Source organism: Marmota marmota, unplaced genomic scaffold (assembly GCF_001458135.2).
Source record: "Marmota marmota marmota unplaced genomic scaffold, marMar, whole genome shotgun sequence".
NCBI lineage: Eukaryota > Metazoa > Chordata > Mammalia > Rodentia > Sciuridae > Marmota > Marmota marmota.
The window spans coordinates 28,364,944-28,390,763 of record NW_026000174.1 but is presented as its reverse complement, the minus strand read 5'-3'; the positions used below and the strand labels follow the sequence as shown (position 1 = coordinate 28,390,763).

Sequence of the window (25,820 nt, the reverse complement as noted above, 5' to 3'; positions counted from 1 at the left end):
GCAAGACATTTATTTGGGAGGTGTAGAAAATGCCAGTAGAGAAGGGGGAAAGGAAATAAAGCCAATAAAGTGAAAAACTGGAGCTTTATCCTGCAGGGATAATATGGGACAATATAAAAAACAACTTCTCAGAATTTTCCATCTGGAAGGGTGAGGGAGCTGGGGTACTTGTACACCTACTCCCAAGGGTATTAATACCTGGCACTTCCAACCTGCCACATGGGCATCCAGGTGATGCTACTTTGCATAGTTGGTGGGGTGGAGAGTTCTCAGATTCAGAGAATCAGAGACTGGAGTTTGAAGCCAGCTGGGGCATATGGAAAGGTTGGAGGGGTACTTCTAGCATCTGCTACAGTCCCCCTTCTCACAATAATGTTTTGAAATACATAAAATAAAATACATAGGATTACAAAGAAAACCAATTATATTGAAATTCAGTTCTATCCACAGACCCCTCGGGGGACCCTGGGTTAAGAAGCCCTGCTAGGATTTCTTTTCAACGTGAAATTATATGGTTTTATGACCTAAGAGTGCAGATTGTGTTTCCCTGCCAGGAGGTGGTTGAGTAAAGCTCTGCCTACTCTAAGTAGACACTATTTCAAAGGAAAAATGCACTCACCCAACCTGACAATCCCCTGCAGCTCAGGGACTATAAATGATGCCGCTGGACTCCTTCACTCTCTTTTTATTTTTTACAGTGTTTGTTTTGCTTTGTTTATGTTTCTGTGTTTTTAATGCATCCTTTGTTAGGCCTGAAAGCACTCTGGGGTACCAATTTGCCCACATCACCCTGGCAGCAGTTCTGGCCCTCTCAGCTGTCCCTGGGGAGCTCCAAAGTCATGTGTATGAAGCACCAGGGCCCCATGCAGCCACAGAGGCAAGGGTCCATCATGAGGCATCACAGTGCCAACAGGTGGCTGTGTGTGGCATGCGGGAGCGGCCGCCCCACTGGGAGCTGCACGCCACCGAGACACTATCCCACCTCCTAATGTGACTCCGTGGCTCTGTTACTCACAGCTAAATTACAGTATTATGACTTCATTGTTGAGTCCCAATTCTCCTAATTATAGCCTGGAGATCTATTATTTGATTTGGTAACACCAAGTGCTTCTTTTCTAAATCATGTAATCTCTTGTAGCTTATTAATGTCAGGTTTGCGCACACGCAGGGACTTGGTTGTTTGCCAGGCAGAATCAAATTTTCAAATTTTCGCTGTGTTATGTTACAGGGCTTTGCTTGTTACAATCTAATTATATTGGCACTGAAATACCGAAAACCAATTTATATTAGAAAGCACTTTAACTCTTTCTTTGGAGTGAATTTACATGCATAAGTGTTTGCCACACCATTGGTCTTTTTTGCTTTTCCACTGGAAGATTTCTTTTGGGGAGGAGGTAAAACTAATAGTCTCTTTCTATGAAATAGCCTGCTGTTGTCGGAGAAGACCTGTGCATGAGGCCATTCTTGAACTTGTTTGAAGCGTGGGGTTGTAAGCACAGACCTTCCACCTCACGATTTGCTCTGTGCTGGGAATGTCATTACTCTAGATGCCCAGAAGCCCCTCTCTTGATGGGTGATGCCTCTGGAACTGTGCTCAGTACCATTACCAACCCCAACCCCCTACTCCCTTTCAGACAGACATTTCCACACTGTAGGGCCCCAAGGGATCCATCACCCTGAAGACCAGGAGGGGCTTGCTGCCTCTAGAAGTTGCTGCAGCTGTGAGATGACCTGCAGAATCTTCATTGCCTTCTTAGGAGGATCCTGCATCGATTGCACCTGACCATCAAGGTATCTGTCTATCATTCTGTCAGTCTCCTTAATAATGACTAGGAACACTGCTCCTATCACACCTTAGAACCAGGGAGCACTATTTAAATCACCCATTGGACTGCCTTTGCAAAGGATCCTGGGTTCTGACTCCTCTTCTGCCTCCTGACTCCCTTCTTTCTTTTTATCTTGGTAACAGGAATTGTTCCTGCTGATGTTGCGAAGGTAGGGAGGAAGGCGGTATCCAGGGGACAGCTGGGAACCCAGGTGAAAGGAACACCCAGAGAGCAGCATCTTGATGCAATGAAAAGAGCAGCAGCATTAACATCAGACAGGTCTGGGTAAGAATCCTAGTGCCTCAGTTTCCTGCTGTGCAGCTTGGGCAAGCCATTTAATTTTTCTGAACCTCAATCTCCCTAACCTGTAAATTGGGTATAAATACCCACCTCATACATTATTTTGAAGATGAATGGAACAAAGTGTTGGGAGTACCTAGAAGTTCTAATAAGCAGAAAGTGCTTAGTATGTCTCTTATCCTTGGAAGGACTTTTCCTCTTCAGCCCACCTTCCAGGCCTGTGGGCTCCAGAGGACAGGCTTTTTCCAACTGGGGACATTTTTTCCTCCATATCCTAGAGTACTTTTGGCCCTGCCCACCACTGTTCCTAATGACCACGGCTATGACATGACTCAAATTTCTGAGCTGTAAGTGACTTGTTTAGCTATGAATTCATCAGACAGTGCCCAGCTTCTGAGAAACAATGAAGTCAGTGCTGTCCTTCCTCATACTCATGAGACATGTTTTAAGGCTGCAGTGGGTAGAGACTCACCCACTGACACTTCCTGGGCAGAATTAATGTTGGTGTTCAAAACCATAACTTACCTCTAAGGCCTTTGTGCATTTCATCTGTTTAATTTTATTTTTTATTATGCATATTTCAAACACATTCTGAAGTGTGTTGCAAACATTATAACTAATGCCTACATTCCCAACCATCAGCTTTCTTGGACTTGACCTTGTGTCATGTAATTGCTTCCCTGTTGTTCTGGTAGTTTCTACCCTCATGTACTCTTCTTTGATCCATTTCAGAGCCCAGTTTCTGCAGAGGGGACTACTCTTCTGAATCTGGTTTTTACCATCCCAGGTAAGTTTGCATGCTCTTATCCATGTCTATATCCACAGACTACCTATATACTTTGCTCACCTCATAAATGGCATCCTCTGCAAAAGAGAGGATCAGATAGAAGTAGTGTTCACTTATCTTGGCCTCAGTGTCTTCATCTGTAAAAGAGGAATGATGACACCTCCTTCAGGCTTGCTCTGTATAGAGTTGAACATAGTATTTGGTACATGGTAGATGCTCAAGAAATTTTCGCTCTAATCAGGATAGGGCTGTTGATACATTTAATGTATATTTAATTTGAAATTTGTACTTGCTTCACTTTTTCATTAGGAAGAATTTCAAATATGTACAAAAATAGAGAGAGAAACACAATAAATTTCCATAAACCCATAAAGGTTCTAATGATCAATATTTACAAAACTCTCCACATTTTCTCTTTAAGTTCCAGCCAACTTTCAGCATATCATTCTCCCATCGGCTGGCACTTGGTTTCTGCACTGTGGCAGGTGGATGATACAACACAGGTACCATCCATTGCTGGAGGAGATATTCATTTTCTAGTTCTGCAGAAGATCTCTCCCCTCCTCAGGTAGAAAGTTTTGCTACAAAGCTTTGAATATCTAGAAATTCAACTGCATTTTCCTAGTTCATGAAGTAACTTAAATCCCACTGTCAGAAAAAGAGCCCCATGGCCTTAAGCACCCTACAATGAGGATTCTTCTATCACCCTTTTTCCAGCTTGAAAAAAATCTTGACCATGTCCAAGATTCAGCCCCTGATTCTCCAAACCTCAGCCAAAGAGGAGCAGAGATACAAGGTAGATCCTGTGTGCACTTCTCTGGAATGAAGGCTTTGAAACACGTTTTATAAGCCTTTGCTTGGCTTCTCTTATTCAGAGAACCTGGCCTATTTCTCCCATAGTGCTACATCTTTGCCTAGTTTGCTCCCTCTGCCTGGAATACTCTCCTGCTCCATCTCATTTCTGCTTAGAGAAATTTAACTCATGCTTCACATCTTGATAGAAAAGTCGTCTGCTCAAAGAAGTATTCTCAGATCCATCTGGTCAAAATTGCATCTGTCCCAACTAGCCTGGGAGCAAATTGCTCATGATATTTCTATCTAGTATAATCATATGTTCCAATTTGCTGGGAACTGTCTTGGTTGGTGCCTGTTGTCCCAACATTATTAATAATATTCTTTAACTCTCAAAATCATCTGAATTGAACAATATGGTATGGTAGACATACCCTATGTAACCCCCAATGAGTCAGGCCCCTTCAGAATCCCCTCCTCTTAGATGAAGCAGAATCTGGGATTTGTTTCTGACAAATAGAATATAGAAAAGGCAACAGGTCAGTCATTCCTTGATTATGGTACCTCATATGAAACTCTATCTTATTGGATTAAAGCAAGATTATTCTGCTGGCCTTGCAGAAGCAAGCTGCTGTGGTGTGAACTGCTTGGGGAAAGGGCCTCAGGAACTGTGGGCATTCTCTAGGAGCTGGAGGCCTCAATAGTCTAGAAGAGAGGAGATGAATTCTGCTGGCAGCCATGTAAGCAGCAGACCCCTAGCCTAGAAAGGGGTCTTGGCTGTAGCCTTTTGAGGTCCTAAGAAGAAGACCCCATGCCCAGACTCCCCTGATCCATAGGCACTGCAGTGTTATTTTAAGCCACTAAGCTTGTGGTAATTTGTTCTGCAGTAATAAGAACTAATAATATGATTGCCCTAACAATAGTACTAACCAAGAGCTCCAATGACTTTCTCCTCCTGACACACTGAGCACTTGGGCACATATTACATTCATCTCTCTAGTTTCTCTACATTCAGGAAACACACCAGGCACTGTAGCACACAAGTTAAAGGAGCAAGATCTGGGGATTGAATGCCTGTGTCCAAATCCTAGATCCATCACTGACTGGCTGTGTGACTTTAAACAAATATTTTAATCTCTCAGGGCCTCAGTTTTCTCATTTGCAAAATGCAGTTATAGAAAAAGTACTTTCCTTCTATGAGATATGATTATTGTAAAGATATATTGAATTAATGTAAAAGCACTTAGACCCATTGGCACAGAGCACTGGGTACTTTGCTGATACTTATGCTCTTTGTGCCACTTAATCCTTATGTCAAATATGCTATAATTATCCCCATTTGCAGATGAAGAAACTGAGGCTCAGAGACATTAAGTATCTTGCCCCAAATTATACAGCCAATAAATGGAAAAGAGACTCAAACCAAATCCATAACTGTATTCTTTCATCCTGCCGGTACTTGCATCTTTCTTGTATATTTTGGAAAAAACAAAGAACACTCTCCTCAGGATTCTGTAATAGATTTCTACAAGAATTAAGGGTTCAAAGATTTCAAGTTTGGCTTTTGTTCTGGAGCCAATTTCCAGACATGGGTGCATTTCTAGAAGCACAGGGAGCAGGCAGACAATTTAGGCAGTTGTGTGGGATGTGGTGACCTATAAATGAGCACGAGGTCCCATTAAGTTGACATACCACCCAACAAATGATGAGGGACTTTTAAACAATTCCAGTCTACTAAAAACTGGATATTTGCATAAGTGCAGATTATTGGGACCCATAGATAATCTGCTACCTGCTCATTTTTAATGTGTTTGTGAACACTCGTGAGAAGCTCATTAATTGTAAGTGTCTGTAAGCTTATTGTGTTGTAAACCAAGCCTGACAGCACAATAGACACCTATAAAAGGAAGAGGCCTCTTTGCCAGTGAGTACTAGAGCTTAGAAAGAGCAGGCATGCAAATCAGCCCAGGGATAATTGACAAGATTGCTGGGCTGCACACATGCCCTTATCTGAGTGAGTTTTATGTCCCTGTCCTTAGGTAACCCAGCAGAAATACAAGCTGCTGTGATAAGGTTGACTCTAACCACATTTACCATGGTGATAGGACAGGGTCAGGCACCAAGGCCCGGTAATCAGGAAATGCGTGAAGGCCATGGCCTGACAAGGCTGAAATCCATTTGTTATTCTCTGCTCAGAATGCCCTTGCTCTTTTCTAGACTGCTGGATCCTGACCCTCCTTTCAAAATGAGTCAGCTCCTCCTTGATGCTTTCTCTGACTTCGCTGGGAAACAGGTTTCCTCTTTTGTGCTCTGTGAACCCCTTGCATGTTTTCTGGAAGAGTTCTAATTATGAAGGCATCTGAAGTGGCTCCCCTTTTCTCCATGCATAAATGAGTGCAGAACTCAAAAATTTTCTCAGATGCCCTTCAGAAATAAACATCATCATAGATGCACTGTAATGAAAGCATCAATGACTTCATACCTCTGCTTCTACCATGTATTTTACTTCTTTCTACATCTGGACCCTCATGGGGGACGTACTGCTCTTGTTGCTTCAGCTAGGGAGACACAGAACCCAAATCCTGCCTGACCAATCTCTGGGGAGCAGATGCTTCAAACATTCATTTCTTTTATTTTTAAATTAGAAATAAGTTTCTAGGGGAAATTGCCTTACTAGAAACTAACAGAATATACTTCTATTTATTATATGTATAGTATTATAGTAATCCCTCCTTATTTATGGGGTTATAGTTAAGAACCCCATTGCTCTCTGAATCCAGAGACAGTACCTAAAAAAGATGAGTGTCCTTAACCCCAAAATCCCAAATCTGAAATGCTCTGAACTTCAACTTTTCAAGCATTAATGTAAAGCTCAACTTCAGATCTTTAGAAGTCTATGCAGATATTCCAAAATCTGAAAAAAATAACATCGTAAACACTTCTGGTCCCAAGTATTTTGAATAAGGGATATTCAACCTCTATTATTTTTCCTACACTGTGTATACATACCTGTGGTAAAGTTTCATTTATAAATTAGGTATAATAAGAGGTGAACAGTAGCTACTCAAATAGGACAATTGTGGCAATATGAAGTAAAAATTACATGCATATACGTTCTCTTTCTCTCTCTCTCTCTAAATATCTCATTGTACTGACGCACCCTTCTTGTGATGATGTGAGATGACACAGTGACTATATGGAGAGATGAAGTGAGATGAATGATGTAGGCATTGTGACAAAGAGTTAGGCTATAACATAAAGGTGACACTTGAACACAAGCCCTGCAATTTTATGACAGGCAATCTGATAATTGAGATGGTTACTGAGTGATTAATGAGTGGGTAGATATACATTGTGGATACACTGGGCAAAGGGATGATTCATGTTCTATGCAGGATAGAGCAGGATGGCAATATTTCATCACACTACTCAGAATGGCACACAACTTAAAACTTATAAATTATTTCTTTCTGGAATTTTTCATTTAACATTTTTAGACTGAGAGTGGTAGCAAACCATGGAAAGTGAAATTTCTCATAAGGGAAGGCTGCTCTATTTATATATATATAATATTATGCTAGTTGATATGGGACTCCAGCAAAACATCCATATGTTAGATTTAATTGATACAATTGTATTCCTTAGTTCAACTGCAGCAAATAGAACCAAACAATGTATAATGGCTCAATCATAATATAATTTTATTTCTCACTTGTGGTAATATAAAGTAAATGTTCAGCGTGGTAGGCAGCCCTCTTCCATGTAGCAATTCAGATACGTGGCCTCCTTCCTTACTGGGGATCCTTTATCTTTTAGAGTATCAGAGTATCATCCTAGTCACACCAAATGACAGAAACTGAAAAAGCATGGGAAATGGACCATAAGAGAGGTTTTCCTGCTCAAGCCTGAAAATGGCAAGCATCTTTGGACACAGTCATGCCTAATAGCAAGGAAAGCTTTTACCGTGTTTCCAGGAATAAGAGGAAATGGATTTTAGTGAAGGGCAAAGTCTGTGGTCAATCCCTCTCTGTTAGTCCCTTTCCCTGTTTCCTCTTCCTTGTACTTTCCAGAGGAGGTAGGTCATAAGTATCTACACACAGATCTTCTAGAAGTGTCCTTCATATTTGAGACATTACTAATGATTTGCATGTTTCCGGAGGTTTTTTAAAAAAAATTAAATCATGTATTTACCACTTATTTCCAGAATAACATTGGAGGTATCTTCCTAAACATAGAATACTTGTGAATTCTTATGTTTATGTCAAAAAAGCCCCCAACTTTGCCAGGAGAATTTGATTCTTTTTACCCAAACTCTGCATATGGTAACCAATGGTTTCCCTAAACTTGCAAATAAATGACTATGCTAACTCATACTCACAGTAAATGTTCATTTTCCTAATTCCATGGGGTTGACTTATCCAGCTACCTCAACTGCTCAGTTATCATTTTTGCAGATAGTAAAAGTTCCTACCTACAAAAGCCTCTTGAAGATGCTATTTCACATTCTTCTGGGCAATGCCTTTGACACATGATGAGTTTCTCTCTCTCTAGATGGAGTTTCTGAGTAATGGGCCATTCGATGGTATCAGTGTTTGGCCAAACAGTTGCAGAGTTCAGTAAGCAGCGCTTCTGAAGCTGCTTCAGGAAACCACTGCCATGCTCTACTCAAGGCAGGAGCTCCTGGAACATGGCTGATGTCTGCTTTTGGCTGATGATGTACAATGTGAGACTAGCCAATTTAAAATCCTTCATCTGCCTTTCAGCTTTTGTCCAATTAGCCTGAGAAAATTAATAAACAGGGATGAATTGATGAGAAACAGATTTTTATTTTATGGTTACTTAAGAATATTTTCAAATGAATATTATGGAATATCCATCTAAAAATGGCTTAAAATATTATTTAAGCCTACATAATAAGTTGTTGGCAAGGCTTTGGCCAGATTCTCTGCAATTCCTTGGCTCCTTCCTCATGGTCATGTAGTATCTGATGTCATGAATCACTCCTCACAGAACAGCATCTGACACAGGAAGTAAGGAACAGAACTTTCCCTTGGAGTGTTCTCTCTCTTTTAATCAGGAAGAGTTCCAGCACAATATTCCTTAAGTTTTGTTTCTGGATGAATCACTAGAAATTAGTGTGATTGGTTTAGAATTAGTATGATTCATATCCTGAGGCTGGGTACATCACTCCAAATTTTATCTATTACCACACAAAATTTGGATTCTACTAGAAAGAAGCAGTAGGGATCATTTTGGGTAAGCAATCAATTGCATCTCTTCCATTTTTCAAGGAGTTTCTAGATTTTTCATTGTACTAAACTAGATGAAAGTAAAACAGTGCTCCTGAATAATATCACTTTTATCCACTCACAGAGAAGTTTTTATAAAATCATGCTTTACTGTTATAATCTCACCTTTCCCTGAATCATTTCCTTTTATTGCTCTAATAATAGAAAGTACAATCTGCAATTATTAAGTGCTTACTCTGTGTCTAGCATTAGTAAAAATTAGAGATGAAAAAGGAGAAACCACCACAGACATCACAGAAATCCAGAGGATCATTAGGGACTATTTTGAAAATTTATACTCCAAAAATTAGAAAATCTAGAAGAAACTGATACCTTTTTAGGCAAATATGGTTACCAAAATTGAACCCAAAGGATACAGAAAACCTAAACAGGCCAATAACAAGCAATGAGATAGAAACAGTAATAAAAAGCCTTCCAACAAAGAAACCCCAGGACCAGATTGATTCTCAGCTGAATTCTACCAGACCTTTAAAAAGGAATTAATGTCAGTGCACCTCAAATTATTCCATAAAATTAAAAGGGATGGAATACTTCCAAATTCATCCCATGAAGTCAGTATTGCCCTGATACCAAAATAAGATAAGGACACATCAAGGAAAGAAAACCATAGACCAATGATGAACATAGATGCAAAGTCCTTAGTAAAATATTAGCAAATTATTTTCAGCAACACATTAAGAAGATTGTATATCATGAACCAAGTTGGTTTTATTCCAGGGATATAAAGATGTTTCAACATAGGCAAAACAATAAATCTAATTCACCACATTGATAGAATTAAAGATAAAAATCACACCATCATCTCAATAGATGTTCCAGCATATTAAGTGATTTATATGCATCATCTGATTAAAGTCACCAAATAAACAAGATGAGGTAGTTACTGTGAGACCTTCATTTTGCAGATAAAGGAACAGTATCTTAACATGCTTAAATGTCTTTGTTTGAGTTCACACAGCTAATAAGTGGTAACAGCAAGATTTGAACTTCAGACTTGTGGTTTTCAGACTCTAAGGCTTTAACCAGCATCATATTGATTTTTATCCCTATATTACCAAGTATCCTTTATACATATATCCCTATGACCAATTCCTAGATAACAAGACTTGGAAAAATGTTTCTCTACAAGGCCCACTATGAGAAGATTTAAAGGAACACACCAAACATGGTTCCTAGGAAGCACAGAGACATTTTTTAAAATTTATTTTCAGTCAATTCATTTAGCTAGATTCTTGATAAACTTCATAATTATCCTGACTTTATGTTTTAGCACTTAACTTTTGTCTTTTGCAAATACTTTGGTTCTAATATATTTATCCATGCTTTGATCAGAAATCATTTGAGAGGAAGAAGTGATTATAAAAAAATCTAATATCAAATGATATGCAAGTTGAAGGTTAAGTAATAAAAACCTCTTGTGACTTGAACTTATTTTGAAATGCTTCAAAAATATGTGAAATTTATGTATAGATGGAGAAATGGATGGATAAACATAACAAAGAAAATATTGTGAAATATTAATTATAGAATCTATTTTGTTTGTTATATGGATATTGATTACAATTCTGTATCTTTTTTTTTTTTGCACTGAAGTCTTTCATCATAAAATGTTAGGAAATATGTCAATTAGAATCTGGACCTATGTTTATAAGAGTTTCACAAAGTATTAATTCCTCCTAAATAACATTTAGGTTTTAGTGTGTTAGTACCACATAGCCCATGTGTATGAGGACTCAGGCTAAAATGCACACATGTACTTTTCTTTTCCATTCTTTATTGGTCAAGAATTCTATACAATTTAATTATTGTATCTCTGAATAGAAAGATCTTTGGATCACCAAGAAAAGATGTCTTTGTAGACTGAGCAAGCGTTTCCTTCTTTCTTTTTTTCTATCTTTCTGTTCCTCCTTTCCTTTCTTTTTTCATTCCTTTCTTTTTTACTTTTCTCCTACCATGTGCCCAAACTGCATTGGTCAAAAGGGATCACAAACATGAATCAGAACAGAAATATTTGTTAAATAAACAAGACAAAGATACAAACAAATACAAGTAAATCAATCTAAAGACTTCATAAAGAAGAGAGCCCATGATAGTTTCTCAAAGGAGGAGACATTGGATTTTGAAAGAATATGAAGTTTACTAAGTAGACAAGGGGAGAAAGAGTATTTCAGGGAAATACAGCACCATGTGCCAGTAAATAGTGATATAATTCAAATTCCAATAATTCAGAATGTCTGGAGTAGTGCAGGGTTGATGGAAGATGAAGCTTAAGAGGAAATCAGAAGCTGAATAATGAAGAGTTTTGTCTACTGGGCTAAGAAACTGGGATTTAATTCCAAAGGTAATTGAGTGACAATGAAGGATATAAGTAGGGATCTAAAGTGCAAATGGACCTGGTGATGTGGAGGAGGACTAGATGGGGCTGGGTGGAAGAAGTGACCAGTCAGAGGCTGACAGAACAGCACAGTGAGGGTAACATGAGAGTGTCTGAGCAAAGGCAGCTGCTGTGGGTGGAAGAATAAAGGCAAATTCAAGAAAAACCCAAGACAGGAAGAAACTTGACACCTGAAATGGGGGCATGGAGACATTGGGTGACTTGATTTCCTGACTTGGGCCAATAGGATGCCACTCTGCATGGTAGAGGTCATGGACTGAGTCTTGCTACTGAGTTGGCACCTTTAGGAAGCATGATCCCCTTGGCACAGATGTACTGTCCTCTCTGGGAAGTCCCCAGCCCCACCACTGCCTGTTGAAGCTCTAGACTTCTCCTACATGGATATTTTTCCTTTTCCTGCTTCCAAGCAAAGTAAATCCATGGTCTATCTTCCTGTATCCTTGGAGCCTGCTGGGGAAAAGCAGTGCACATGGCTTTGAAATGCTTTCCCAGCCATCTGGAGCACAGGTTGGAGGAAGACCCGACATGGCCCAGCTCTCACTTCTGCGTGCCTGGTTTCACACCCCCTGGCTGCTGTCTTTCAGAAACAAATCCTATGCTGCCTCACTTTATTATGGAATTAAAATTGTTTCCAAAGACCTCAAAGGAGGAAAATGAAATTGTTTTCAGCTTTGATTGCGGTCATAATAAAATAGCTATTTAGAGGGGGATTTGTTATTCTTGGATAAATGAGGAGTAAAAATACTTTTTTACAGTTTGCCATAAAGAGAGCAATAGAACTTTTCATTAGACAAACACAAGCAATGGTTCAGGGAAGATGAGGGCATCTATATTGGTTCTCCCTTGGACATCATGCACAGTGGGATACTTGGTCTTAATCACAATGGGGGAGTGGCAAAACAGGCTTCTGCTCTGCTTTCCCCATTAGTCCATGCCTTTGACCTTCCTCTGTTGCTCAGAGCCCTGGCAGCTGGCCTCTGAGGACCCTCCAAGAAGGACAATAGGTCCTCTTTCCACTTACGGCACCCCATGTCTCTTTTATGTTGCTCATTCCCAGCTTCCTTGTCGAAATCAGTATCTAGAACCTGAAGGAGAGTCATTTGACTTATACTGAGCACCAGCCATGAGCACGAAGCCTGTACAGAACATTATCTTGTGTCTGTCTCATTTGACCCTCACAGCAACTCTGAAAAGTAAGAAATGAGCATTCTTGTTTTCCAAATGGAAAAACTAAGGTGTAGAAAGGTAAAATGTCTTGCACCAGGTTTCAGAGTTGGTGAGTATAATAAACCATAAAATTTAAGTATAGGTCTGTCTAAAGTTTTTTCTCCCACTCTTTAAGTTTGTTCTTCTCTTTGTAGGACCCAGACCATTGTAGGGCACAATCAACTGGCACTGTCCTGTGGAAATAATGCAGGACTTAGTGACCAAGCCCTGTGATCTTGGGAAAGTGGTTCTGAGTCTTGGTGTCTTGATATTCCCATTGGGAAATCAAAGGGGAGAAATAAATTCTAGAGGTTTGGATTTTGTAAGGAGTAATTGTTAGAACATGTGTAATGTGCCTATTAAAGGGTAAGGGCTCAAAAAATTAGTTCCTGAATGAAGTTCTTATTAGCTCATTTTAGGATGATGTGATGCCTTAATTCCCATGAAGACAGGAAAAAAATGGTGCATGGTATTTAAGAAAAACAACTCCCATGTGATGTGCTGACATAGCAGTGTGTGTGGTGGGGGGAGGAGGATACTTCAGACACAATGGCCTTGGAATAACCTAACAAGTCCCTCTGTGTTGGCAGCTACCCACTTACTCTATGTGTAAGGGGAGATTTCAATTCTTCCTCCGTGACCTGGACTTCAGCATATGCCCAGAGGCAGGAATCAGGAAAGGCACTTCTTTTTCTTCCATCCTGAAACAAAAAGACAGTTTAGTCTATTTCCAAGTGCACTTCCAAAAATCAGTCTTGAATACAGAAGAGTGTTCACCTTTCAGATGATTCTAAGGTTTTGAAGAAAGTTTGGATTTTCAGTTCTCTGAACTGGCAAGATAACTTTTTTTGGATAGGGGATCTCCTGCTTCCTTCTAAATGCTGGCATGAATGAAGACTCAAGCCTGCCTCTTAACCCTGGTTCTAGGAGGAAAGCAAGAAAGGGAACTGAGGTCTTGTGCACACAGCCAAATGTTTGCTCTAACTCCATTCATCTTTGACTCTTCACCTGGAGAGACTCAGCTGTGAGTAAGCTGGGACCATGGAAATACTCTGTCTCCCACACCAGCCCTGGGTTTCCTAGGCCTGCTTCAAAACATATAGACTTGAGTTGTTGTCAAGCTAAATGCTTCTCCCTTTAACTCTATTTCAAGTCTACACATTTAAAGGCCTGGCCTGGAGACTTCAGTGGCATAACACATTTGGGCTCTTTGATTTTCCAATAATAAACCAAACATTAGGGAAGGAGTTGCAAAAGTCTCAAAAATCTGCTCCCAGTTTAACAAACCTCTTTCAGTATTCAGATGCTTTGGATAAACATTAAAGATTTTAGCCTATATTTATGATTTTGAACATTATCTTAACTTTTGATAAATGTATCAATAATTGGCATGGGAAAGGGAGGGAAACATTGACTGATTCTCCAACTACTGACCTCTCTTGGCAGTAAATCTTGACGCTTATGAGGAATTATGGGGTCATTTACATAAATGGGCACAGGTCCTTGCTCACCCAAGGATTGTGCCCTCTAATAGGGTAGGGAGGGTTGGATATATAAGGAGGAGTTGTTCATGTGTGTTAATATTAGAGACATTGGGAGGCCCACCTCCCTCTGAATGTCTTCTGTTGTATCTGGCCTGAATCCAACAATATGGTCTTCCCTAATCTGACCCTCAGGCAGTGGGTGAGTGGGGAATGTACAAAGACAATCTGAGGTTGGGGTAGAAAAAGAGAAGGAGAAACATGAAGGTCAAATTCCATTACCTTCATAGCCGACCTTCTGATCAGTAGTATAACACGAAAAAGATCATTGGCAAAGCAGGGTACATGCAGATAAGTGAACAGGATACAGAAGGAGGGACAAACCATGTCTTCAGAGAAAAAGAACTGAAGAACCTAAGGCTGTTTAGTGTGAAGGAAAAGAAAACATGGGGCAGTGAGAGCTATTTGAAGGGTGAATATGAGAATACTTGCTGTTCATAGTCAGAGAAACTAGAGCTAGAAAGATACAAAGGAAAATATTCCAATATTTTTAAGGGTCTCAACAATGAAGGGAGGGAGAAATGGAATACTACCATTTACTAAACACCTCATATGAACCAGGGCCTGTATGCAGCATTTTATATATTTTTTATCCTAAAGTCTGCATCCTATTCCTTATACATGATGTGAGAATTGAAAGTCAGACAGGTTATGGAACTTATTTGAGATCCCAGAGCTGGCAGAAAGGAGTTAGAATTTGAACTTCTACCCTCTCTCCAGTGACCCAATTATAGCTAGTGCTCAAGCAGAATCTTTGTGACCTCGCTTGGGGGGAATGAAGAGGGACTCCTGAACAGGTGAGGGTTACGCTAGCTGTTCTATGAGGTCCTTCCTATTCCCTGAACTCTGCACAGTCCTGGTGGCCCAAGGAAGCCTGGCTGGAATGCTGGAGAGAAGGAGGAGGAGGGACAATTTGTGGGCAAGTCATCTGTTCAGCAGAGTGAAATGAATGGCAAATGGGCCTCCCTGGGACGGAGTCCCTCCAAATGTACCACCAATAAAATGCTTTACAAAGAAACCTGACAATTTGGTTGTTAATTCAAAACATCTTGCTCCAAGCTTCCTTTAACTAGAACTTAATTGTTGCAAGTTGGTGGTTTATATAGAAGAAATAAAGGAGAGAAAAGAAAGTAAAATCACACTAAATACAAAAGCATAAATTTATTCAGTAATTCACTATTCTTATGGTTTTTCTCTACATTCTTTCATGTTACTATTGGAATCTTATTATATACAATAAACATTTATTTCCATGAAAAGTCTAATATCACTTCAAGAAATAAGACTCTTGTAAGTGTAAGTCAGTGTTGGAAACAATCTGAGTTCTGAGGCATAGGACCTGATATTAGACCTGGGATGGAGGTGTAGCCAGCTGGCTACATGGGCAACTTATTTAACTCCTCTGAAGATCTTCTAAGCTCTACTAAGTAAACCAATGTTTGTTATTCATTTCTAGCTCCAGAGGTTTGGCATGAGGGAGACCTTATTTGGGCTCCTGGGTACTTAAAAATTATTGATTTATCTTCTATTAAACCATCCATCCATCCACCCACTATTCATCCATCCATTCATTTATCTGCCTAATTTTTTTTTAACAAATGGTGATGGAATTTCTGCTATGTTCCAGATTCCAAATCAGGAACTAGGATTATAGACATGAATAAGACATAGTATAAATTCCTGTTACCAAAGAACTTCTATCTAGAAAGAGTAGCACATTTATATATGTTTGTAATGAAATGGACACAATAGACCTATTAAGCCATGAAGAAAATGTAATCACTTCATATTATTTTGTTTTTTCAAGTCATTGACTAGGAACAAAGGAAAATTTGTGAGAATTTCAATTGTCCATTATTCTGCAGTAGAAAATAGAGCAGGTGTTGAACATAGAGAAGGGAGAAATTTTCTGTGGACTTGGAAGCCAGAAGGGGATGCTACCAGGAAGCTTGTGAGCAATTCTGGTTGTGAGAATCAACTGCCTCTGACTCATGCAGCCAGGGCAGGTAAGCAGAGCCTGTAATCCTCTTTCCCTCCTCTTGGGGAAGTGCCAGACAGTAGCCATAGAGGATGCTTTATTTCCAAACTTCTCATTCTGACACATAGCAATTCAGGGAATTGAGAATTATCGGAATACTCGGGAAGAGCAGATAACATCCCCACAATTAGCCTGATATTACCTTTAGGCCCAGTCACCCTGGCATTGTGGGGACATCTTGGGAAAGTGATATGCATGCATGTAACAGATGATCCTAACTAGTTGCATGGGTAAAATAACTAGAAAGAAATAATTGAGTTGTCAGAGCCCCAGCCAAATGTGCTGGGTTTTGTCTGGAGCTTCAGACTTGGCAGGGGATTAGATGCTAAGGAGGAATGGAGGAAAGTAGACCTGTGAGGTGGGTCTTTGCCTGGGTATGAGGGAAGCAGGAGTTTCATGTTCAGGTTTGAGTGTATGTCCTGTTCTTGTGTGCATACAGAAATTCTACACTACAATCAAGATAAAATTCTGGGACAGTGCAGTTCACATTGAAGTGACATATGAAGGGAAATTAGATTTTCCAAATCTTTACCATGCAAATTTTTTATACACTGCTCTGAACAGCATTAAATAATACTTAAAATGTATTACACAAGTATTAAATGTGTTTGGGTTATTATTCTTACCAATGCTTAGTTGAAATATAGGAACCCACTCAGGATAGAATGATAAAGGCAAAAAGAAGATGGAGGAAAAAGAATTCTACATGTGCTGTAATGAACAAGCTAAATTCATGTAGTATGTTCAGAAAGTAATGTTTTTGAACTATATCTTAAGGAATATAGTAGAAAGACATATAATAAGCTTCACAAGTTTGAAGTATACAATTACACCTTTGACATACCTATATACTCATGAAACCATCTTTACAACCAAGATAATACACATACTAGTCTCCCCTCAAAATGCCCCTTTGCAACCTTTAGAAATCAACTTCATTTTTACTTACTAAGCTTCTTTAAACTTATTTGGAGGGGGATCAGTTAATCCAGCATGCATGAATGAATACTTCAGGCTGTTCCCTCCAAAATTCCAGAATGTTCTAGACTTATTTTAGGTAATAAAAAATGTTTTAATAGTCACTGTCTCAAAAAATGTACTTAATTTATAACTTAAATGGTTTCTCCCACGTAATAGAGAAATCTTAAAACTAGATTTACAGTTACAACTTTTCTCGCTCTCCCACCTCATGTAGTGGGAAGGCTGCTGTGGCAAAAAAGGACAGGGCCAGCCAGGCTGTCTTCTCCATGTGGTGCTTTTTCCTCTTGCTTTGTATATCTCAAGTTGAAGCACCATGGTCAGGAAGAGGGAAGAGAAGCATGTGGTCCTTTCATGAGTGTTTCTGTCCAGTGAGGGTGCTTAGTTACCTTCTTTAGAGAAGCCCACCCTTTCACTCATGGCTGGAGGACTTCTGTCTTACAGGACTCTGGATGCTGCTGCTCCCCTCCAGCTAGTTGTCTGCTCCTTTTCCAGCTACTATATTTGGTAGTGCCCTCAGTTTGTTTCTGCTGAGACCTTTTCATCCCACCAGATTCTCTTGGGTAAGAGCACATGATCCCCTGCAGGCTTTCTCTCACATAGACCCACATATGGCCTAATTTTCTTACCTCTTCAATCTGTGCTCCTCTACATAAGCAGCCATCTCATCATATTTTGTGGACCTATAGATTTATTAGGTGTAGGCCACTAAGTCCTCCACCTCAGAGGATAAAAACTAAGGATCATTAGTGGTCTCCTTGAAGTTAATTTGACTTGAGGTAAAGGTAGAGGTAACTTCTGACTGTCCCCCTTAGGGAGTTGAGGCTGAAAACACATAGACTCTTCTTCATCCATTGCTAATCTCCAACTTTTTTGTTATGAGTAAGAGTTTAGAGTTACATAGATAGGATTTTGCATATTTTTCTTAATGGCCTCTCACCTCACTTCAGAATATTGCATATGTTGTCTTCAGTTAAAATTAAGAAAGGAATAACTCCATTTGAACATATTTTTTTTTTTAACCTAAATTTCACATCCTGGGGGATCAGTGATGTGATGAAATGTGAAAAATTGTGTTCTCCTGAAGGCCCTTGCTTCTGATTTTTTGTTATCTTTCCTTAAGACAGTAAAAGTATGAAACTGCTCTCACAGATCAGAGTCTGGTGAATAACACAGTATCGTTCCTTCTCTCTATTTCTGCCAAAATTATGCTTAAAGATAGTACATAACATGGTAACTTTTAGCAAAAGTAAGCATTGAACACACAGAAAGGGTTATCAAAGAGAATATGTTTTAGGAATAAGAACATGTTCTGTAGTCTATGACTGGTTCATCTTTGTATCTTCTAAGTCTCTGACACAAAGTGTGGCCCATAACAAGCATTTTTACAAATGTAATTGACTTTGTACCAAGCATGTTCAGCAGTGTTGACTTCTGAGTTAGGAAGCCCCACAATACACATTAGCTCAATGTTGGCTGAGGCCAAATGGTCTCAGAGCACCCACACTGAGGCCCATGACCTCTACCTAGAGTTGTCACCTTCTGACTTCCAGGCTCTTCCTTTTCATTACTGAGGACTTAGGGATTTGATCACGATCTTTCTATTCCTCTATCTTAGAACAATATCTACATAAGGCTACATATCACAACCTAGCTTCCTAAGATTTGAACCCCCTTAACCTCTTTGACCATGTCCTCTACTCCAATTCAGAGACACATCTCATTGCCCAGAACTAACTGTTCCATCAGAAAAATTTATTTCCTATTTCTTAATTCTACCACAACTCCCAATCCCATCCCACAGATGTCCCATTCTCTCCCCCTCAGTATACCTGCATAGGTTCCTCACTCCCTTGGTCCTATCACACCCTCTCAGGCTTCCAATCACTTCTGGTCTCACATATATCTCTGTGTATCAAAGACTCCATGGTTGATCATTGCAATTACTTTCTCAGATGCACCTTTCTTTTCCTTATCCTTCTAGCCTTCTGTCATATCTCCCTGGCAAAACCTCAACCTTAGATCTAATTTACATTCTACTTACTCATCTTGTACCTGGTCAAGTAAAAAAAATATTGGGAAAAAATAAAATAACCATAACATTGGTATTCTATAAATTCATGACTATTAACCTAATCTTTGGTCCATTTCCTCTATCATCTTATTCAAATTTACCTCAATATTCTTCATTTTCTGCAGGCCTCCTACTCAGCCTTATCTATACCCCCCAACCATGGTATTCTCTGCAAATAGCATTTTCCTCTACTTTATCAAGACTCAGCATGTGCTTGGGGCATGGACACTGGTATTTTTAAAAGCTCTTCCAGAAGATTCTGAGGTAATCTACAGAAATCCTGCCAACACCTAAACTTCTATCCAGGGAATCTAGCTCAGCCCTCTGGCTCCACATTTCTTCCACTTATTCTGAATCAGCAACCTGCGGTCCTAGCCAATGGGTTTCCCACCTTGGCTCCCTTTTATTTCATTTTGCTCCATTTGATGATCCACCTTTAGATTGTGGATCTGGCCTACAATGATGACTTGTGATAATCTCAGCTGCACATGAAACTGCTGGCACAAAGCACTGTGCTTCTTACCATCAGACTTGAGTTATTGAACTGTAAGTGCCTTTATAAATCAGGCTGCAGAATTAGGATGTGTCAGGTTGGTTATTGTCATCTTAGCAGCATCACTATCAAGCTCTTCAAAGGATGGGCTAGAAATAAAGAGTTTTGGGTTAATTTGCCAATGAGAAGATGCATGAAATTGGGGAAGGTAGAAATGATGCGATTATTCTTCTCAGGAGATTGTGATTATCGGACACAGCAGGCTTCCAGAACTTTTCTCCATACCTTCATAGTTGCAGTGGTCAGAGAACTCCATGCTACAGTTCATCAGCAATTTAGTGTTTCTTTGTGCCTTGGATGGTAGCCTTCTAGACAGACCTTTATTCCCTCCACTTTTCCCACATTTATGTAAATTCCTTTTTAAAATACTTACTGGGGGCTTCATTTTCTTGACAGAATCTAGGCTGATCCAGGGCCTTAATATGCTGTATAATGGAGAAGTTCTAAATGTTCTTGCCTGGGAAAATCATATCATATAGAGACCATTTAAGGAAAATTGCTTATGGAAAGCCAGCAACCTATCCAACAGGTAAGAATTAATAACCACCTAATTTTCTATGTCATCCTGCTCTGAAGATGTCTCCTGGGTGGGTCTGATTATCTGAAACACAGGTCAGCTCTGGGACGTGTTCTTCTCTCCTAGCTCTAGTTGAATGTGTCAGTATGTGTATTTGTGCAGATGAGAAGCTCAGCTCTCCATCTCCATGCCTGGTCCTGCTCTGTTTTGCGTCTAGGAAAGAATGCTAGAATGTGATTTAGAACCCCTGACTCGGAATCTTGTCAACCATGTGAACCCGACCAAGTCACTCTCCCTGCTGTGCTTCAGTTTCCTCATCAGTTAATTGGTCAGAGTACTTATTCCAGAGGTGCCTTTCATTCCTAATGTTTTACATGAATCCATTGTTGATAGTTTAATTTCTTGAAAGTGTCCCTGAAGGCTGGGCCTGGGACAAGTTCAGCAAGATCTAAACCAGCCCTGGAAACTGAAAGTTCTTTCCTGGGCCTATGGGAGCTGATTTATGGATAGGGCCTTGTTGGGATGGAACCCAAGGATAGCTAGGGAGGTGAGAATCCACAGGCAGCAGAGAAGCAAACAACTGTGCCCTCTAAGTTAGGCCCAGAGGCAGAGGGAGCTTGGCTGTTCCAGCTGCTGACAGTCAGACAAATGGAGATACACATCTCATGCTTGCCTTGTGGTCCTTTCCTCATTGGAACTACTGCCACCTCTCACAGAGTGATGATTAGGTCAAGAATAAGCCACAGTGTAAATTTATGGCGCCTATAAGCTTCCCATGTTTTGCAGGGAGATTCCTTCACCAAGGCAGTCTCCTCTTTCACTTGTCCTGAGGTCCCACACAAATCTTAATTTCATCAGGATTGCTGTGTTCCCTCAGCTGCTCTTGGGTTCCCTCTGACACATGCCCTTCCCTGGAAGTTTTATTGTTCCCCTCTGCCTCATTTTCTCACACGCTCCTTCCTGGAGAGCTGGGACCCAGCCAGCCTCTTCTTATGGGAAATAGTCTCCATCACCCACAAGAAAGCCCCCTTCTCTCTTCATTATGTCCCCTGTTGTCATTAAAAAGAGAAAGACAATAAAAATCTCTCTTCCTCCTGGTGCTTTTTATAGATTTTCTCATTAAGAGAATTAAGAGCAATCAAAGCCAAATCCATAGCTGCTTCTCTTTAGACAAATCATCTTGAAACTGTTTGCTACTCAAGTCAAATATGATGACTGCTGGCTGCCAAAACTGAGCTCCCAGTTTTGGTAAGTTTCCATTATCTTCTCTGCAGTGCAGCCAGAGGGAAAAGGCACGGCAAGTGGAGGTATTTCAGGCTGACCACTGCTACCCAATAGCCACTCTATTCTGGTGGCTGAGGGGACTCCATCCTTTGCTTTTGGCTGGGTAGGTCCTCAGGAAGACCTCCCACAGATGTGAGTCTAGGTGGAAACTTCTAATTAAATTCTTAGCCAACAAGCCAGAATTTCTCAGGCAAGTGGCAGGAATTGCATAATATAATGCAACTGGCACACTGTAGGTTTCTAGTATACCAAATAATAGCTTCTGGTGACTGTAAGACTTTCTATTCTACCAGAGCATGCAATGATCTGAGAGTCAGGAAAACTAGGATTCTCTTCTCTTTCCTGTACAATTCTGGGGAAGTTATTTTCCATTTCTAAATTTTAGTTTCCTCATCTGTAAAAACCTATGATTGGTCTATATCTGAATTTCTTCAAGAAGATTCCAGGGAAACAGTACCATAGATTTTGTGGCAAAATGTTTGAAAACCTTATATGTAACGATGCCCCTTAGAGAGTGACAATGTTGATGTGCCTTAGAACACTCCAAAAAGTCCCACAGAAGACAACTGTTTATCTTAACATTGTGTTCCTGAGATATATTTGAGCATAGAAGTCATTTTCTCCAGTACATGCCTTCATTACCCAAGAAACCAGTGCCCCTCAGCACACGGTCTAGGGTGAAGGGCTCTAGATAATCTGTGTCATGTTTATGGTTCCTCAGTCCCAGGACATTCTGCACACATTTAACTAGTAGGAAAATCACCAACAAAGAGCTTTATTGTCAAATATGAATCATTGTGTGTGGGGGTATGTTGGAAATGTTGTTTTCTTCTTTGAAACATGTCACACGGGTTGTTAATTAATAGTTATCGTATAGAAAACCAGAATTAATTCTTCTTCTCTGTTTTGGTGGCCCTTAAAGACGTACAAATATTGTGCCTCAATAAAAATATAAAAGATAAAAAAGAACTTCAATGTCATTTACACGAGCAGGAGCCACACTGCTGGCTTTGATTAGCTGGCTCTGCAAACACTCCTTTCTCTGCCTAAAACAGTCCACATTTTGACTGGCCAACTCAACCTTCTCATCTCGGCTCAGTGGTACTTCCTTGGAGCTGCCTTCTTTATCCCTCAGGTCTGGGTTAGTGGCCATTGTATGTCCTTTACTTTCCAAATCATGTCTACATTGGAATAAGAACTTCCCGAAGGCCAATGCATGCATGTGGAGTTCTCTATTCTAACTGAAGTGCTAGGAGGGTGTTTGGGATCTGGCAGGGTCAAGTTATAGAATGATTTGGAAATTGTACCTTTAATTGGAACTGGAGAGCAGCGATTAGCTCTTATAAGAAAAAACATATATATTTTTTTCTCTTGTTCCAGTGAGGATGTTACAAATGGAGAGACATCTGAGTTGTTCAAGATAGACTAACTGACTGCTTCTGTTAGGACAGAGCTTCCTACTTGTTCACCAGAAACATAAAGGAGGCTGTCATCAATTGGAATTTCGTGTTAAATGATTTTGACATTCCCTGCTAATTGTAAGAATCTAGAATTTAATTCTTTCTTAATTAGCATTCTATGTAATTTATATTTCCCTATCAAATAGAGCCTCTTTTATCATATATCTGGTTTTTGAGAAGTATAACTAAATTTAAACAATAATTAATTTACTAGCAATCTCATTACATTAATAGTAGCCATCTAACGCATTAATGAAAATGTTGCTATGTGCTGTAGTCAAGGAACAATTAAGCTATATTATATAGCTCCCAACAATGATAGAAATTACGATTTTAAAAATATGTTTATGACATAATATTAATAGAAAATATGTAGATTTAAATAAGCATTATATAAATTGTGTGAATGCAACTTGGTTACAAGCAGGAAAAAAAATATGAGAAGGAAATACACACAAATGCAAAGTATTGGGGTAAGAAAGTTGGGACCAGGGTAAAGTTCACCTGTTTATAAATTTGCTTCTGCAAAATTTTTCTCCAATTGTTTATTTTTATTTTTTGTGTGTGTGCTGGGAATTGAATCAGGGCCCGGGATACTTTACTGCTGATCCACATTTCCAGTCCTTTTTATTTTTTATTTTGAGACAGGGTCTCCTTAAGTTGCTTAGGGCCTCACTAAATTGCTGACTGCTGGCTTTGAACTTGAGATCCTCCTGCCTCAGCCTCCTGGGTTGCTGGAATTTCAGGCATGCACCACTCCAGCCTGGCTTTTAATGTGCTTGTCTTAATTATACAAATTTGAAAGAAAAAAGTAAGACTGGAAACAGCAGAAACACTATTTTGCCAACATTATTGACATTAATGTTCTGCAAAACATTATTTTGACTTTTTTTCTAGTGGAGTTTTTGGGCCCTTGTTCAAAGATGACTGGACTATAAGGATAATTCAGGCCTTATTCTCTTTCCCAGATGTTTTATAGGATACTTCATAACAAGACAGAATGAAAACAATCATCCCCAACTCAAATATTCCACTAGTTATTGAGAACCCCCAAAGCCCCTAAGATGGGAACTGGACTGAGATTAAAAAGCTGAGAAACTTGGCCTTCATCTGTCCCCATTTTTGGCTTAAGTTTTTCATTTGGAGGATGGAGGAAGGATGCCTACTCCAGATCAGCAACCTTTTCTCTTTGTCTTAAGATAAATCTCCAAAGCTATTACCGATAGAAAGGGAAAAAAAGTTTTGTTTGGCTTTTTGTTGCTCTGGACATAAACAACAGTCCAGGATCCTAGGCCTTGTGGGTGCACAGGATTTAATCTCCTCCAGCTTTTCTTCTGATAAACATCCTTTCAGCTGTCCTGGCCCCAAACATTTTTCCTTTGTGAGACTAGATATGCGGCTTTCTACAGAGGCCTGAAGCGTTGCTCTCAATGGATCCAGTCACTGATTCTGACCCTTCATGCCTGGACAATCTCAGCTCATTCAAGCCTGAGATATTTGCCGAGACAGTCCCTGACTTGATGGTTAAATATATTTTGATGGAACAGAGAGGCCTGCTAAAGTAGCAAGAGCATGACTTTGGGGAGTCAGAACAATTGAAGTTTGAATCCCAGTCCCTCTGCTTACAAGCAGTGTGACTTTGGTTAGACAAATGACTTAACTTCCAGAAACCCTCACTTCTCCATCTGATAAAATGGTACAATCATTCCTACATGAAGGCTATTTTGTGGCTTGAAAAATACCTATAGTATCAGATACAAAGTGCCTGATAGAGTAAGCCTGAGTTCCCATTCCTCTGCTAGCTAGTGTCACATGCTGAAGTGTTGAAATCACATTTTCAAAATTCCACTGCCCTGGACCAAGTCCTAAAAAAACTAACCAGTATAGCAAGGGGTCTGTAACCCAGGTCCTTCGAAGAAGGGCAATTACCACTGAGTAAATAAATACTTGATGGATGCCTGCCATGTGTCAAATTCTGCTTATCACTGAGGACAGACTAGGTGACAAGAGGTGTTTTGCCATCTTGAGCATATAACCCAGGTGGAAAGACAAACATTGAGTGGAGTAATTTAAGTGTGATTAGTAATGTAAAGGGGAAAGTCCCAGGCACTGTGTGGTTTATAACCACAGAATCAGAACCAGGCAGATTAGGACCAATAGGTAAGAACTAGCTAACAACTAGTATTGTTTCAATACAATAATTCAAAGAAAGGCACATCATAGCATAAAGTTGAGCCATCTGTAAATTGCACAGCATCCAGTTGAGAGGACGTACAAGGACTGAAGTTTAGGCCTCACTTTATTTCTTAGACTATGTACCTTGGAGTAGCATCTTCCTAAAGGAAACAACATTTTCTAATTTTCGCAGAAACATTTTATAGTTGGTGTTATGGTTTGGATGTGAGGTATCCCCCAAAGCTCACATGTGAGACAATACAAGAAGGTTCAGAGGATAAATGATTGGGTTATAAGAGTTTTAGCCCAATCAGTGATTTAATCCCCTGATAGGGATTAACTGAGTGGTAACTGAAGTGGTAGGATTGTGGCTGGAGAAGATGGGAATTGGGGCATGGCTTTGGGTATAAATTTGTGTCTGGTAAGTGGACATTCTTTCTGCTTCCTGATCACCATGTAAGCTGCTTCCCTCTGCCACACTCTTCTGCCATGATGTTCTGCCTCATCTTGAGCCCCAAGAAGTAAATGGAGCCAGCCTTCTATAGACTAAGACCTCTGAAATCATGAGCCCGCAAATAAACTTTT

General features: G+C 39.8%; 1 long non-coding RNA gene across 1 annotated transcript in view; it reads left to right on the top strand.

Moving 5' to 3' along the window:
• Positions 1 to 1,639: 1,639 nt before the first annotated feature.
• LOC125612070 overlaps positions 1,640 to 25,820 on the top strand; it is a 49,208-nt gene continuing 25,027 nt past the window's right edge. The window contains exons 1-4 of the long non-coding RNA XR_007342334.1: positions 1,640 to 1,791; positions 1,970 to 2,111; positions 2,859 to 2,913; positions 20,196 to 20,328. This is a non-coding gene — a long non-coding RNA (uncharacterized LOC125612070). The remainder of the gene's footprint in view (positions 1,792 to 1,969; positions 2,112 to 2,858; positions 2,914 to 20,195; positions 20,329 to 25,820) is intronic.